The following is a 14,368-nucleotide window of genomic DNA, read 5'->3' on the forward strand; positions in this document are numbered from 1 at the left end:
GAAAAACTCGAAAGAACCTGCACAATAGACTATGCAAACCTGAATCGAATATGTTTCACGTCGAAGGACTTGGACCCTCTAGATAGCAATTTAGGAACCCTAAGTATCAAGGAAGTTTTGACACGACAAACTAAGTCTGAAATGTCAAAAGAAAGTTCAATGAAGAACCGAAATTGAGAGAAAATTCTCACAAGTATTTGTTTAATAAAAATCATCTAACCAGATTACATTGTTTGAACATCTATTTATAAGTACAAGGAAGGGGTTGTCGAATTTGAATTAGTGGCTGTAAATACAGAATTCAAATTTGAATATGAAGGAGTTATATCCTCTCTTGGCGCCATCAAATACCAGCCACACATTGAATATGTGTGAAACGTTTGAAATTCAAAAATTTAAACTCTTGTTCTTATCCAAAACGTTTGAAATTCAAACATTTGAACTCTTGTTCTTATCCCTTTGAATTTAGCGTCATATGTAGAGAAGAGGGCTGATTTCGGCCACACATGCACACACATGTGTCAAGGCTGTTACGTGTGTGCTATACATACTGGGATGCCACCTAGGCTGTCACATGTGTATGGGACACTCCCCGACACGTAGGACACCTTCCAGCTACATCTGGACTTGTTAGCTAGAGTTGAGCTGGTGGAGCTGAAATTGAGCTAGCTGGAAATGTACTGAGCTGAAATGAGTTGGAAACGAACTTTCTGAACTATTTCGAGCTGAGAGGAGCTGCACGCACATATTTGAGCTTCAACCGAGCTAGAAATGAGGCCTTAAGCTGCTATCCATTATTGTACCTATATCAAAACATATCAAACTTCCATCAAAGTCTTGTAAATTTAATGGAAATCACAATTACAAGCTGGAACACTTGCAATTCTTATTCTTTAACACACTTACAATTTAGAAACAATACAAATACTATCAACCCAATTGCAGAAACGTACTTAGCATAACATATACATACTTAAACGCATGAACTAGTAATATAACAGAGATATGTCACATATCAGCATGCAACATGTTATAAAGCCTATGTTCAAAGGCATGAACATGATCGAATGAATCTGGAATCGTTGCACAAGTAAGGAACAAGACTTCCCTGAATTTCTTTGCCTTAGAACGGGTAATAGGTCCTAATGGTAAGACCTCCGGATCGGTTTGCTTTGTTGGCGTAAATGTGCTCACATCAGCATGTGAAAGGGCTCTTTTGTTTGTAGTTAAGATGGGTTATCGGCATTTGATTGTTGAAGGGGACTCTTTAACAGTCATCAAGAACATTAAGAAAAAGGAAAAAGATAAATCAGTTCTTAGGCCAATAACGTATCAAATTAGTTTGCTGGAAAAATGCTTTGATTTTGTAACTTACACTTTTGTGCCCCGAAATGTTAATAGGACTGCTCACACACTGGCGCTGGAAGGCCGGAGGCAATAGGCTTGTGGTGTCTGGCCAGATGGAGTTCTTGATTTTGTGAAGACGACGGCGATGATGGATCGATTGGCTTAGAATAAAAAATACCAGGGTTTTTCTTGACTCAGCTTTGAAAATGGTGAAGACTCACCGCTCCTCCAGTTATGGATTCAAAGCTTCGTTCTCTTCTCTTCCTAATCTTAAGATCTTTTTCAGAAGGAGAAGCGATACGTCTGTTGGCAGATATTGGGTTTTGAAATTAGCTGCAGTTTTTTTGGGTTCAGGGTGGTTTTTCTTATGCTATTTTGGTTTTGATTGTTTTTTAGGTTGTGTTGGCTTTTAGTTTAGGCTTTTTAATTTCTCTGTCTTTTCATTTTCTATTCTGACTATGTCTTTTCATCTTTGCCTTAAGCCGTGTAATTTTAATATATCAACCAATTTTTCATGCAAAATAATAATAATAATAATGTGGAATGGGTTTGAAATTTGTCCTCCATATACTAATTATGTTATTGTCTTAACAACTTTCCTTTTCTATTTCTCTTTAAACTATTCAACACTAACCTACAATTTTTGTAAATAAATATTTAGTTAAATAAACATTTCTTTCTTTACTCATCTTAAGAGGCTATAAATATATTAAAATAAATTGAAAAAAAATCACATTTATTAAAATTCCGATTTTAACCAAAATATTTCCAAGGGAACTCATAATGTATATTTCTAGACACCGATTAAGTCCTCGTTAATCTTTTTCTTTATTATTATAAATATTTGTTTATTTTAATACATTTTATAGATTGGAAATTTTAATTAAAAAAGTGAAGTTTAGAGATTCATTAATTTATTTATTTTGCAAACTGGCGGCCATTTTTTTTTTTTTGTAATTTTAACGAAATAAGGTCCACGCGTCATTTGCTTATGCTTAGCTGTTACCAGTAGTTTTTCTTTTTTCAAATGGAGATGGATTTTTTTTCTTTGTCACACGCCTTTCCTATTTCTTTTTCCGTTTGTTTTTTTCTTGTTCTATTTCAAATGAGTAATGACCTTTCTCAAGAAAATGGTGGATTTTTTTTTTTTTGAGAAATCCAAAATTTTACATCGTATTTACCCTTAACTTTATTCATTGGTCAAATTAATATATAACTAGAATGTTTTGTCGGGGCTTCAACCTTTTTATATAATTTTATTTATACTATAATTATTTATTATAATGATTAATATTATTTCTTTACTAATTAAAAATACTTTTTATATAAATTATTTTTATTAATTCAAATGACAAAAAGTTATGTTAGGTATAGATTGCTTTATAATAAATTATGATTATGATCTCTCTATTATAATTAAATTATATGATAGTTTCACGTACTAATATTTAACCTCACAAATTATATGTTTTAAGAATAAATCTTTAAAATTAAACTTTGGTTAATTATAAAAAAATTATTTTTCTGATGAAAGTTTAAACCCTAATGTAGCTTTTGATTTTTATAATTTCTCTATTTTTTATATATTTTTTATGTTTGTTTTATGATTTATGTTTAAAATTTTTAATTGCTCCTCTCAATAATGTCATCTCCAAGGGTTCAAACATGTGTCTCCCCTTAACAATATAATGTGACTTATCATTGCACCGAACACTTACTACCTTTACTCTAACACTTATTGGGAGTGACACCTACAAACTCCGAATATAAAATAAAAATGAAGAATACCAACAAAATATATTACTTGATAACATATAAATTTTTCTTAGATCTAAATCATATAATTTAAGAATTAAATTATCCAATATAAATTTATATTTCAAGAATTAGAAGCTAAATGCAATGTCAAATAATTAAAGGAAAAAGAATTTAAAAATGAGGTAATTTTATTTTCTCAAAAAATACCATTTCATTATATATTAATCAATTAAGAAAATACTTGAATAAAACTAATTATTAAAGCTTTTATAAAAATATTTACTTATAGTTTGATTTTTTTTATTACTAAATTTTAGTTTAAGTTGAAGTGAGTCTTGAGTTTGTATTTTTTTAAGTTAAAGTTTTTCCGAGTTCAAATTTTTTGAGCTTAGATTTTTTTAAGTTTAGACCTTTTTAAGATCGAATTTTTAACTTTTTAATCAAATCAAGTTTAAAATGAGTTTGGGTTCGAGTTTTTTCGTGTTAAGTTCTCAAGCTCGGGGTTATTTATTCATATCTACTTTTATATATGCTTCTCATGCTGAAATTGAAATTTATTTATTTTTATTTTAAAGGTTTTTACAAAAAAATTTCACATCATAATTTTAATCAAATAATTAAAATATGAACTATTTAGACTTAATAATATAATTAAAAAATAAATCCTAACTATGAGCACTACAATTTCACTATGTTCTTATAATGACGTAAGGCCCAATGATATTCAACAAAAATATTGAAAAAGGGCAGGAGCGAACAGCTAGATCAAGCACTGATCAAGAATAAATTTGTAGCGATTCCAAAGAGTAAATTACTGTAAAAGAAACTTGAGAAATCCAAAATTTAGATTTTATTCTATTGTTCATGGATCTCATCAATAGATGATATTTACTGCTTCGCTTTTGGAAAATATTCGAGAAACCAAAATTTAGATTTACATAACTCCAATATTTTCCTATCAACGATCTTGACTATCAAACTCAATGTATTAACAAATTCTATTCTTTATTTTTTTAAATCTTTATTGTTTGACAAACTTTTCTTAAATTATTTTTTAGTGAAATAAGCACAATAATTATATATTACTATTTTAATTGAATTCAAACCTTTTTTATTTCATAATTAACCTAGAAAACTAAGTTTGAGCGTTAATTAAATCAATAAACAATATTAATTTGAAATGCTCTCTTTTTTTATAATAATTTAGAAATTTAAAGGCTTAACCTACGGATTGTTATTTAAATTATGTTATTTTTTTATCTTGGTACCTAAATTATTTTTACTCAAAAGTGATATCTAAACTATTTTTCTCAAGTTGTTATCTCCGATACCCAAACTGTTAAGTTTATTTTTTTATGAAAGGTTATCCTACAAATTAGTACCTCAACTACTTTTTTTTTCTCAAGTTGATTCTTTTATTAGTTCAACTATTAAGCGTATTTTTAAAAAAATATATAACAAATTAAAATTAGCTATGTGGCAAAAACAAAAAACAAAAAAATATTACCTTCTCATTATATATCTCTTTTTATTTTATATTTTCTTTCTTTCTTTCTTCTTCCTCTCATCTTGGGATGCTACCTAGGTAAAATTGACTCGATATATTATCATGACATCACATAAAGATTATTGATGAAAGTTGTAGGTCTTCTTTAAGGAACTTCTCCCATTCAATATTTTAAAAAATAATACAATGTTTTTATTTCGGTTTCAACCATGAATGATTAAATATGCAATGACAATTATAAATGACATTCTTTTTTCTAAACTATATGGCATGCTTATATTATATATGCATGAACTTACATGTTAATTTAATTTCATACAATCACATATAGAATACTATAAAATTTCTAAATTAAATTGACTCTAACCATTCAAACATTTCCATGGCTCCATCTTTAAGGAAAAATAAAATAATTAAATTTATAATGTTTTTCTCAAAGCATTCTTTTGGCTTTCCAGGTAAAAATCAAACATCTTGTGGGTTCCACATCCCAAATTCCAAAAGGAACCTGTTTGCCAAAAATAATCCTAAAATCTAAAAACTCGAAAATAATCGTAAGTGACTTTCACTATCGACCGAGCCTCCACCACTACCAAATATTATTGTCATCCATCGTCGGTTAGCTCACCATTGGCCCACCACCAACTAGCCACCCTGTCGGGCTAGCGCTTCCTCGTTCGATTTTGGTTTCGGTTTCAATTGCATTGTCTTTGACCTCACCTTTTTGGTTTCCCCAAAAGTTTTAGGTTAAAAAAAAAACCTAGCCTATACTTGGCTCACATGAATTTTCTAATTTTACAAAAATAAAAAAAATCCTACGTGAAGATGATAGTTCACGATCTAATTACAAACCCAATAAATATGAAAAACCAAAACTTCAACCAATTTAATGATAGGAACCACAACCTTTGGCAAAATTACTTTATAACATTTATAAAATAAAATATACATTCATTCACATGCATAATAATCCCAAACATGCATTCAATTTAATAATGTCATTTCTTATCTCATTAATCAAACACTGAGAGAAAGAGACAAAATTTGATATCGATTTATATTATAAACATAGCACAACCTGGTTCTGATATCAATTGTTGAAAAAATCGATTTAGAAAATAGTGTTTTTAGGCAAAGAGAACGTTTAAATTTTTTCTTAAAACCAAACCTTGTGATATTTATAGTAATAAACTTTTAACTGAAATAGTATTTGTGCTTTGTACGATGCGATCTACGTTGTTTCTCGGTTTTTTACCGAACAACCGTCTCTCCTATCCTTTAACTCAGAATTGCTTAGAGTGTAGACTTAAACAAAAAAAACCAAGTGCACAAAATTAAAATTTTCTTAACTTTTAGTGGGAAAGTTAATCCTCTCTATAAGAACCAGAAATTATGAGTTTTTCATAAAAAATAAAATTTATTCTAAAAATAAATTGTCACTATTTTCTGATAGAATAACGATACTCTCAAAAGGTAAAATTAGGTTAGCTCATAGTTTCTATTTATAGAAATATGGAACAAGAGTTATGCTTGAATAATATGTAATTAAATAATAATATTTTAATAAAAGCACAATGTTCCATTAGAATTGTAACACAAGGGGCGGCGGCACACCCTAGGGAATACTAGGGTTTAATTCCCTTCTCATATAATTGGGCCTATTAGGCCTTTTGTGTATTAGATTACAACTATATGTGTTATCCAGATTTTTATCTACAATTTATAATTTACCCAACCCTATAACTATTTTTTGTTAAATTCATAACAATTTTATTATATTAAACCTATGATGAAATGAATTTAATTGCCTCATTCAATAAATCTACGATGACTAATTAGTTTAATTCTCTTTTCAAACTTCAATTATTTACTTAAATCAATTAAATAATAATTCAAATAAATTAAATTAATTTTAAGTCATTTTTGTACCCAAAAAGAAAATGCATTCACTGCGGGTAGTAAATACATGCAATCCATTTCTCTTACTTAATGTTTTCATTCATTCCAGATTATCGATTCTACATGCAATTTGTTTCTAGTTATCTCAAGCTAGTGGAAGGACCGATTGGACATATATAATTAGGGCTAAAATAATTTGTAATTAGGTTTCGACTCTTCACCTATTAATTACAACATTATTAATCATGAAATCATTTCATTATAGTATCATGATTGAACTATCCCTTATTATATACTATTACAAAAGCTACTCATTAAGTGCTTGTACAATAACCTTGTTATAAGTGTGCTACCCTCATAGGATATCCTAAATTTCTTTAGGATAAAATTTGTTCTCTTAATATGATCTTATTTTATCTCATGGTTTCCATTACATCTTTTGATATGAAAAAGTCAATTACTAAGGGTGTGTTTAATAAACTGAAAATTTAAGTGTTGAAAAGTTAAACACTGAATTTTTATTGTTAAATTTTATAAATGTTGAATTTATATTAGAAAATTGTTTGATATATTAATAAATATAAGTACTGAATATAATTATTTTGTTTGATAAAGTTAAACATTGATTTTCAAAAGATTATTTTAATCTCATTAATATAATATTTTATATTATTTTAGATAGTTTTGGATGAAAGAAAAATATGTTCATTTGAATATCTCATTTTTAAAAGAAATATAATTTATTTTAATTTTTAATAAAATAAAATTAACTTAATATTTTCTACATTAAGTGATTAGTAGCTGCTTATCTACTTATCTTATTGAACATTTTTTTGTTGAAAATTTTATATTAAGTAAAAAGTTAAAATGGTTATCAAACACATTTAAAATATTAAATTTTGAAAATTTACAATGATTTATCAAACACAGCCTAGTACATAATAGTTAAATATCCGAGTATTACGTCAAAGCCACAACAACCAACAAATGTCGTCAAACTTAATCCCCCAATCACCATCGTTTAACACGAATTGCAAGGGATTTATTAGGTTTTCAATGATCCACTCTTTCAAACTCATGCTCAAGAAATCATTCAAGGAGGTAGGAGTAATGATGTTGCACCAAACAACAAGAGCCGAAAAACAACCTCGAAGAACATGCTTCGTAGTTTCCTTCACCCCACCAAAGTGTCGACAGCTCCCATCGTTAGCTAAATGTCTTTTGACACAATTCATGTTAGTGAGAACTTTATCATTGATCGTAAGCCAAAGAAACAATTTCACCCAAGCAAGCCCTTTATAACCTTACAACATGCTCCACTTTCGATCCTCCTACAAAAAATTTCGTCACATCAACGCTTCATAAGCAGATTTAGAAGAGAATCTCGTCTCTTTGTTCCACAACCTTCCCATGTAATCATTAATATCCTACCCTCGAGGGGGTCTTCGACTAGCAACAAGGTTACATATAGAATGGGGTAGCAAACCATTAAGCTCTTCCCAATTCCAATCACCATCCGCATTGAGCATGGACATAATTGGACGATGACAATTGATAACTTTCTCAGGCGAAACACAATGATCAAATAAGATTCCAGCTTCCACCATCCATGGATCATGCCAAAAATCAATTGTGGCACCATTACCTATATTCCAAACTAGGAATTTCCTAACCTCCTCCTAAACCTTCACAATGCCCTTCCACAATGGTGAACAATTTCGAGCAAGGAAAGTAATCGGTAAGTCATGACCCCACTTATATTTAATTCTCAAAACTTATACCTAAAGCTAATTCAATAGACTTACCAGATTATAGCCTAACTTCATTAGAAAAGCTCCATTTTGTTGTTCAGTACGTTTGAGACCTAAACTACCTTGTTCAATGGGTCGACATAGAGTGTCCCACTTCACAAGATTTATTCTCCGAATCTCATCCGAGCTACCCAAAAAAAGTTATGGATTATCTTCTCCACATAAAGAAAAATGCCCTTAGGAATAACCATAAATTGCATGGCATGAATAGGAATAGCAGCTAACACCGCTTTAGCTAATGTCAACCTCCCCGCAAGGGATAAATTCTTAGTTTCCAACCCGCTAGCTTTTTTCGCATGTTGCTAATGAAAAATTGAAACGTTGTCTTAGTAACGCATTGGTGCAAAAGTGGGACTTCAAGATATTTCCCAAGGTCCTTCTCCAATGTATACCCAAACTCATTACAAATCCCATTTTGCAACGAAACCTCAACATTAGCAAAAAAGTAAATATTTTTTTAACAACTAATATTGTGCCCTGATAACTTATAGAAAAATCTTCATAGCCTTCTTAATCACCTTTCTCTTATCTATGGAAGCTTCTGAAAACAAAACCAAATCACCAAAAAAAAATAAATGGGAAATTAGTGGGTCACCTTTAAAAAGTCTCAAAGGTTTCCATAATCTTTGATTTACTATATAAGAAATAAGCTAAGTTAATCTCTAAATACAAAAGAACAAAAATATAAGGAAATAATGGGTCACATTGTCGAATGCCCATTGTCTATTGGAAATCCTTTGTCAAGCTTCCATTCCATGGCACTTGTATTAAAATTGAAGTGATACAATACATAATTATACGTCATAAACTGGATAAGATACCAATGTCCACAAACATATCATTTATGAAATTCTAATCAAGACGATCATAACCTTTTTCAAGATCCACTTTTATGGCCACCCATCCCTTTCCCCCTTTCTCCCTTCTCATAGAGTGAATAACTTCTTGAGAAATAATGATATTATTTATGATGCACCTACCCGAAACAAAACTTAACTGATTAGGCAAAATCCATTTAAAAAGATAGGATTTAAGCCTATTCATAATAACCTTCGTAACAGTTTTGTATATCGTAGTACACAAACTAATCGACCTAAATTGGTGAAAGTATAAAGTAACATGAACCTTAGGGATCAAAACCAATTAAGGTTTTGCTAAGCCAACCACTCAACTTTTCTCCATTCATGGTACCTTTTACAAAACTGCAAACACTTCTCCCTATATACACCCAATTCTTTTGATAAAATGACACATGAATCCCATTAATTCTCGATTTTTTCAAAGGTGTCATACAAAAACGACATTCTTAACTTCCTAATCAATGGTTGGGGAAGAAATTGCACTAAGCTAAGCTTTAGAAAATTTATAAAAGCCACCCCGAATAGGAGACCCTCCTCTTGATTTTTGGTATCAAAGGCTTTCTTCTTGAGAGAGGACATCTTTTAACTCACCTTACAAATTTTGAGCAAGATCAAATAGATAAGGGGATGATCTAGACTCAAGGCATCTTTCAATTCCTCTTATGCGAGCTATTAGATGGGCCTTCCTCTTATGCGAGCTATTTATGTTCAAGGGATAAAAGGATGTCAGATTTCAACTTCTCAAGATTCTTGACATGAGAAGAATGAAAAGTGGACAACCACTGATAATTACAAACACACCTATCAAGTCGTTGTTGAAAAGACCCCTTCGCCCAAGTAAAAAATAGTCTCGAGCAACCAAGATCATGTAAACCAAAATCAAACATAAAATTAATGAACAAATCATTAACGCCACCTCTACCACTTGCTCTTCCCTTGCCCTCTTCCTGAGATAAGACAGATTTGAAATCTCCCCTAAGGTCCAAGACACATTTAGAGGTGACACTAACCTAGCAAACAACTCCAAATGATTTCCACTTCATAGCTGACGGACTCACATACACAACCGTGAAGAAAAACAACTAGTCGAACCATCCTCTTTACAATGCAAATGAATGAATTGACTAAAAACACTAATGACCTCTATGGTAATACTCGATCTCTAGAGGATCCAAACCCCACCGAAAAAATCACATGCCTCAACATGATATGAACAATCAAAGCTACTCTTTCGAATGACCTAGTTAGCCTTAGCACCACTAACCTAAGTGTTATGAAAAGTAAGAATACTCAGTTTATGAAAAGCATAAGTTGTTCCTATTGTGGACCCTCACCTAAACCTTGAGCCAAAATCATTTCATGTTGCTTAAACTGTTGAGATAATGATGTTACCCCATTCAGCCAGTAATGGTTTGGGCAACGCCCTAATTTTGATTTTTTTTCTAACCTTGAGACCACATTTAGTAGCTTTCTTCATGGCCAATGACCTATCTTTATTCTGGTAAACCATGGTCTTCCTTACTTGTCTTTGGGATTGACTCAAAGTATTATATTCTTCAGGATTAACTATAACCACCACCCTGTGAGTCTTTTCTTCCAAAGTCTTTTTTTTGTTCAATGACCTGTTGTACTGCGACCTCTCCTTCATTCGACTCATCATTAACTCCCATTTTAGTCAGCCATTTTTACTATTGGATGCACCTCAACTCCTTTGCATGGCCCTAGTCCCACTTTGTTAGATTGGGCTAAATTGGAATTATGAGAATAGTTGGAGTCGATCAAGTCTCTATCAATCAGTACATTCTTTCCTCTTCTGTTATGTGACCTGAGACGTGAATCATGAATGGGAATAGGATTCACTTCCCTAGTTTTCAGAACAAAATCCTTATTTCCCACCTCAATTTGATCATCATCCACGTGATTTAAAGCCTTATATCTCGGCATTCTCAGTTTTTTCTTGTTCTGAGAAGTTGCCTTATTCTTCTAAACTCTCTTTCCTGCATCGTTGATCGTCATTTTCAACTAGCAACTTACATCCATAACCCATACTTTGGTTGACTAGGTTACTTCAGGCACTCAACCGACTGCACATTAACACCAGTATCACCTTTGTTCACAATAGTTGGACAATTACCTTATGTGTGTCTAAAGCATCCACAACTATAACGAATTGAAGGAAGCCCTCATACCCTATTCACTGAAGTTTCCCATCAATTCAGATGTAAGGAATGACAGGTTTCTTCAAATCAACGACAACCACTACACGAGAAAACCTTAACAACCTTACAAATGATCGAGACAATAACTCTTATTAATTGCTTTATATAATAACAATATGGCAACCTAGGCAGACAAACTACTTGTTAGAGTTATGAACAAACAAACAAAGAAAAAATAAATAATTAGCAATCCAATTTGACTTGCTATATTTCATCAACTCAGCTTTTCAAATACAAATAATTCAATATATATTAGTTGATTCATGAAAAAACTCAACTAATCCCACTAATACGATCTTGAAAATATAAAACGTAACTTGTACAACCCCTAAACACTCCATTTATCACCTAAATATATAAAAAAATCCTACCAAATAAGATTGGTTTTATTAAACACGCATAACATAACTTTTGTAGCACACACCAAAATATTTTCATGAATCTATGGGTACAATCCGTAAACATACTCTGGGAATATACCTCGCATGTGATCAATCTGCCAAGCTCTTCTAAGCTTATGTTCTCACAAGCTTGTTCTCACTTGGACAATCCACCAAGCTCGCTGCAGATGAAGAGCCCGCCAATATTCTTCTGCTTAGACTATCCTCCACTTTGGCTTGCACTTGGACTGGTTGCCACTTGTATGAGTTGTTGCATAGTTGGCCATCTTGCAACACTCCTCCTTAGCCACCATGCTGCAAACACTAGTTTCATTTCTAAGCTTTACGAACCTCAACTTTCCTAGAGGCTTAGTCAAAATATCTATTGGCTGATCTTCAGTGCTGCAATAAACCAAAGTCACTTCCTTACTCTATTCAACTTCTATCACAAACTGATACTGTAACACCCCATACCCGACCCGACTGCTAGGTCCGAGTACTGATGTTACAAGAACCTGTTTAATTTTACTATACAACCATAATTAATTCAGTTACATATAAGAACAACTTGAAAACATAGGCCTAATTGCCACTGATATCATACACTAAAAAAACTGTAATGATTTCCTATGACCCTAGTTTCTGTGTACAATTTCATTATTTGAATATGATTCTACAATTCTTATGTTTGCCTTAACCTCCAAGGCGAGGCTTCTGCGAGTGCCACTCTACATACACATACAGCTTTTACTACTCCATATTGATGACCGATGGCTGGCTTGGTCTCTCAATTTGAATTTCATGTCACACTTGGCAAATTTTAAGTACTGTTGGCCCCACTTTGCATTGCGCTTGGTGAATCCCTTTATTATTCCAGAGATCCACACCCCTAGGGTGCACCTCACTTATTCTGTAATTTATAGTTATTCATGCTACCCTTTCTATCTTACCCATGGCATACCTCTAGTGTAGTGAACTCTCCCATTGAGGTCCTACGTCTTACATCTTGGCAGACTTTTCCATGTTCACCATCTTGATGGACTTTTCGTAATATCATAATGCCATACCACCATGGTCTGACTCAACACAACACTTATGTTTAATGTCCTAACGGGCTATTTACGTCAACATAATGAAGAACTCTTTTGGTTGCCTTAGTCAAGCTAAGGTCTTACACCCTTCTCGCCACGTATTTCCTTGGTCCTGGTGAACTTACCTTGTGTTTATTATCCTAGTGGACTATATTTGTGTTTATTGTCCTAGTAAACTATCTTCGTGTTTACTATCCCAACAGACTATCTTTATGGATGTCATGGAGTGTTTCATCCATGGTTTTACACCGATTCGCCATCCTAGTGTGCTATCATATAATGCTATGAAGTCTTTCATCCATGGTCTTTTTTATTATACTTGGTTGCCATAGCATCTTTCATCTATGGTCTTACACTGTATACCTTATATCTTGTACCATACTATCATGGCGTCTTTCACACATGGTCTTACACTACATACCTCATACCAGACTGCCTTAGTGTCTTTCATCTATTGTCTTACGCCATATACCTTATACCTTGTTCGATGTTGTCATGACATCTTTCATCAATGGTCTTACGCTACGTACCTCATACCAGACTACCATAGCGTCTTTCATCTATGGTCTTCCGCCATATGCCTTATATCTTGTACCATGTTGCCATGGCGTCTTTCATCCATAGTCTTACACTACATACATTATACCAAACTGCCATAGCATCTTTTATCTATGGTTTTACGCCATATACCATTATCACGGTGTCGCCTTAAAGGACCAGTCGATACTACCATCGTAGTAAATATATTTCCATGATTTTATTTCCCAAACCCTCCTCCCATTGCCTCATTCATACCACCTAACCTTGATGCCTAAACACCACAATGTTCCCTCTACAACTGTAACATCTCAAGACCGAGTCTAGAAGTTTTAGCCTTGCAAGTAAGGGTTTGTCAGTGTTTCGGTGAACTAGGTGTTCACTAGTGCTTCAGCGAACTAGGGAGTTCACCAAAAGATTATTAGCAAGGAGTTCGCCAAGTGTTTTGATGAAGCAGTATACACCAAAAGACGTGATAAGGTGTTTGCCAGATTTATTTCAATAGTGTTTACCAATATGTTTGGTGAGCTAGAGTTCCCTAGGTAAGTTGCAAACTAGGAGTTTGCTAGTTGAATTGAAAATTTAGGGTTTTTCAGTTGAATTGTGAACTAGGGGTTTTCCAGTTGAATTACGAACTAGGGCTTCGCCAGTCAAAGATTGAGTCATACTCGAATTAGAAATAAAGATATGAAGTATCTAGGAATACTTTACATGCAACTAACACATTTCCTAATTGAAGTAGGGTATTCTAAGATTTTCAAAACACTTAGGTCTATAAATACAACGCTTAATTCATGAGAATTCTCTCATTGAATATTTTGCTATTAAGTCTTTATTCTGAGACAAGTTCGTAACATCCATGGTAATTCTCTGTCTTGTTAGGTGATTGACCAAAAAGCTAGGTTTGCTTATATGTGTAAATTCTGTAAGTATGGTCTATTTAAGTAATCTATGTTTTT

At 32.4% G+C, this 14,368-nt stretch overlaps 1 long non-coding RNA gene across 1 annotated transcript; it reads right to left on the minus strand.

Moving 5' to 3' along the window:
- Positions 1–379: 379 nt before the first annotated feature.
- On the minus strand, positions 380–1,818 carry LOC107899447 (uncharacterized). The gene is made up of 2 exons (XR_001684685.2): positions 1,376–1,818; positions 380–1,265 (listed from the first exon to the last, which is right to left on the minus strand). It is a non-coding gene; the product is annotated as an uncharacterized lncRNA (long non-coding RNA).
- Between the last annotated feature and the right edge of the window lie 12,550 nt (positions 1,819–14,368).

The sequence above is a fragment of the Gossypium hirsutum genome, chromosome D04 (assembly GCF_007990345.1).
Source record: "Gossypium hirsutum isolate 1008001.06 chromosome D04, Gossypium_hirsutum_v2.1, whole genome shotgun sequence".
NCBI lineage: Eukaryota > Viridiplantae > Streptophyta > Magnoliopsida > Malvales > Malvaceae > Gossypium > Gossypium hirsutum.